The sequence below is a fragment of the Tupaia chinensis genome, unplaced genomic scaffold, assembly GCF_000334495.1.
Source record: "Tupaia chinensis unplaced genomic scaffold, TupChi_1.0 Scaffold000248_1, whole genome shotgun sequence".
NCBI classification, from domain to species: Eukaryota; Metazoa; Chordata; class Mammalia; order Scandentia; family Tupaiidae; genus Tupaia; species Tupaia belangeri.
In genome coordinates this window covers 1,458,023-1,461,904 of record NW_006159726.1, presented here as the reverse complement: position 1 = coordinate 1,461,904, position 3,882 = coordinate 1,458,023, and the positions used below count along the sequence as shown (strand labels likewise).

The 3,882-nt window shown below is 35.4% G+C and overlaps 1 pseudogene; it reads right to left on the bottom strand.

Annotated features, from left to right (window-relative positions):
- Nucleotides 1-2,883: 2,883 nt before the first annotated feature.
- Nucleotides 2,884-3,455, bottom strand: LOC102491014 (chromobox protein homolog 3 pseudogene; annotated as a pseudogene).
- Nucleotides 3,456-3,882: the final 427 nt, after the last annotated feature.

The following is a 3,882-nucleotide window of genomic DNA, read 5'->3' as shown; positions in this document are numbered from 1 at the left end:
GTCACCATGGAAAGGGACTACACAGAGCAAAAATAAAAATAAATAATTTTTTAAAAAGGTGGTTTACTCAGGGCTACTGTTGGAACAGTTACCATTATCACAATTAGACTGCTTCTTCCGATAAGTTTTACACATCCTCAAATGTCCAAAATTACAAAAGAAGGGAGTATTTAAAATAGTACAAGGTTTTTACTAATTCAGATTGTTTCTGTTTATTGATGACAAAGACTTATTCATAGAAAATCCTAAGACCATCAAAAAATTGCTAAAATTGATAAGTGAATTCAATAAAGTTACAAGACATGAAATCAACACATAAAATCAAGTAGTGTTTCTATATACAAATAATGAACTATCTGAAAAGGAAATTAAGAAAATAATCCTATTTCTAGTAGTAACAACAAAAAAAGTAAAATATTCAGGTATAAACTTAACCAAAGGCATGAAAGACTTATATACTTGAAATGATAAGACACTAATGAAAGATTGTAAAAAATGAATGGAAAGACATCCCATATTGATGTATTGAAAGAATTAATATTGCTAAAATGGTCATAAAACCCAGAGTGCTCTATAAATACAATGCACTCTCTATCAAAATTTCAATGTCATTTTTCACAGAAATAGAAAACACAATTTTTAAATTCTTATGAAACCGCAAAAGACTCTAAATAACCAAAACAATCTTGAGCAGAAAAAACAAAGCTGGAGGCATCGCACTCTCTGACTTCAAAATATATTATAAAGCTATTGTAATCAAAACAGCATAGTACTGGGACCAGCAGTTAGCATAATGGCTATGTCACTGGACTCCCATGTAGTCGACCATGGTTCGCATCCCGGACCCTGTGGCTTACAACTCACACCGGGCGCTGTGCATGCGTGCCCAAGATCCCAAGAGGAGAATGGAGGAGAAGGGATTGTGGCGTGGCCATCTTCCCTGGGGGGTGATTTCTCGCTTTCTGTCTCTCTGTCTCTCTGTCTGGCAAGCACACGCACTCTATAGCAAAACAAAACAAAACAAAACAAAAAACAACAACAACAAAAAAACAGCATAGTGCTGGCAAGATTTCATTTGGTGCGTGTGCTTGCCTGAAAGAGAGACAGAGAGGGAAAGCAAGAATTCTTCCCTGAGGAGGACAATCATATTGCAGCCCCTTCTCCATCACTTTCCTCTCAGGATTTTAGGCATGCATGCACATGCTTCCAGGGTGTTTTTCAAGCTACTGAGTCCTAGACTTGAACCACAGAATCAATCACATGGGATCCAGTGCCTTTACCTCCACGCCACCTGCTGGCCCAGATCTCATTCTTTTTTAGGACTGAATAATATGCCACAACATGGGAGAGCATGTAGGACATTATGCTAACTGAAATAAGCTAGGCACAGAAAGAAAAATAATGTACAATTTCACTTATGTATAGAATGCTAAAAATAAAGAAAATCAAATATACGGAGACAGAGAACAAAACAATGCTGGGGGTGAGTGAAGGGAAAAGAGGTTATGGAAGATGTAAGTCAGAGGATATAAAGTATCAGATATGTAAGATGACCAAATCTAGAGATCTAATTTGCAACGTGAGGACTTCAGGTAATAAAATTGTACTGTATATGGGATTGATAGTAAACAAATAAATTTTAGCTATTCTTGATACAGAAACCTATGTGAGATGATGGATACATTAATTTGCTTCCCTATAATAACCTTTTAACAATCTGTATGGATCTTACAACATCATGTTTTAAACCATATATATACACAATAAAATTCATCTTAAAAGATTTTTCAATAAATAATATATATTGCTTTATGTAATATGTTTATTATTTAATATGTTTATTATGTAATAATAAATATCTAAATAGTTTTTAAAATCCAGCATGGCACTGGCACAAAGACAGAAACATGTACCAATGGAATAGGATAGAAAGCCTAGAAGTAAAACCAGGCATTTCTGGTCAATTGATTTTTTTTTTAAGGAATATAAAACTATTTATTGACCACTGTTCACCCGTATTTACAATAAAGTAAACAATATACAGTTGGGTAACATTCTGATTACTACAGAGTTATTGGTTCTTCTTGCTTCTGCTGAATCAGTAACCCAAACACTGCAAAGATTGAGGCCTACACATAAGGAATGAATTGGGGTTAAGAAAAGAAACATGCACAATAGTTTTAGATCAAATTTGTTCACTCATTTATGCCAGCAAGTCCTAAACTGCTAACATCTTTAACCATCTGATTAAGTTTCCATGAGCCAAATCTTAGACATTTATGAATAATGACCTTTCAGTCAATAGAGCATAAGGATTTCAACTTTTTATAAAGGAAGTTTACTAGAGGATTAAAATGCCCACTTATAGTCTTTCTTAGCTAAACACTGGGATTTGTCCATTTTTGTCATGTGGGAGGGGAGCTTACTAGTAACCATAGAATTTCTCCTTTCAGGAATTCTGCAAATAAACTATTGAATTTATATGACTACAGATAGATAAAAAATTCTGATGATTGCTTTTAAGTTATCCAATTTAGATTGCCCAATTACAAAAGCATTAATTTGAAAGGTTATGGCTTCGGGAAAACTTTCAATTTAATTTGGAGGAACTTATTTCTTATTCTGAGGTTGCTCAGCATGACAGGATCTCAAACATATAAGCTTATACACAGTTTTTGTTTTGGTGAAGGTTTCAAAAACAGAAAGCCATTTACTATTATCTTATGTATATTTTTTTTAGGAAGCAACTACAGAAAAGCTTTTATTTGTTCAAAGTAACCAGTGCTATTGGGATGCAACCCTCCCCAATTCCCCAATACTACTTTCAAAACAAACATATCAAACTTGAGTTTTCCATTAGAATGCTGTTCTTTCTCCACACAATTATTGAGCTTCATCTTCTGGACAAGAATGCCAAGTTAGTCTCTCTTCATAAAAAGCAATTACAATTTGAGGACACTTCATATTTGCTTCTTTTGCCAGTACCAAGTCTGCCTCATCTGAATCTTTCCATTTCATGAGAAACATCCACTGTCCACTGCAGTCTGTGGCACCAATTATTCGTTCAGGATCAAGACCTCTGGCAAAGCCTCTTGGTTTATCAGCAGCATCTCTCCTCTTCTTTGATTTGCTATCATCAGATTCACTGTCAGATAAAGATTTTCTCTTTGTACCATCTTTCTCTTTACCAGCTTTTTGAGAATTAAGAAATGCTTCAATTAACTCTGGACAATCTAAATTTTCTTCTGGTTCCCAAGTATTGTCAGTATCTGTAAATCCCTTCCACTTCAGGAAATATTCCACCTTCCCATTCACTACGCGTCGGTCCAGTACTTTTTCCACCACAAATTCTTCAGGCTCTGCCTCTTCAACTTTTTTACTCTTTCCATTCTGTTTCTTACCCATTTTTTGCAATGTAGTTTTATTGGAGGCCATTTTTTATTGCAGACTTGAAGAGTTCAACGCTCTGAGCTGCTCCGGGTCGCGGGTCTGCAGCGTCTCCGGCCCTACGTGCCTCAAGCTCCCTGGTCAATTGATTTTTGACAAAGGTTATAAAAACATACAATGAGAAAAGGACAGTCTCTTCAATAAATGGTGTTGGTAAAATGATATCCACATATAAGGAATAAAATCAGATCCTCATTTCTCACCATATGGAAAAATCAACTCACAATGGATTAAAGACTAGATCCAGGGGCTGGCAGGTAGTGTGGTGGTTGAGGTTGCTGAACTCCCACATGGCCAACCGTGGTTCAAGTCCAAAACCTAAAAGCTTGCTTTCTCACTTTCCCTCTCTCTGTCTCTCTCTCCCTGGTCAAATTAGAATGGATAAATAAATAAATAAGTAAAGATAAGTAAAACAATTCTTTATTAAAAGAGAGA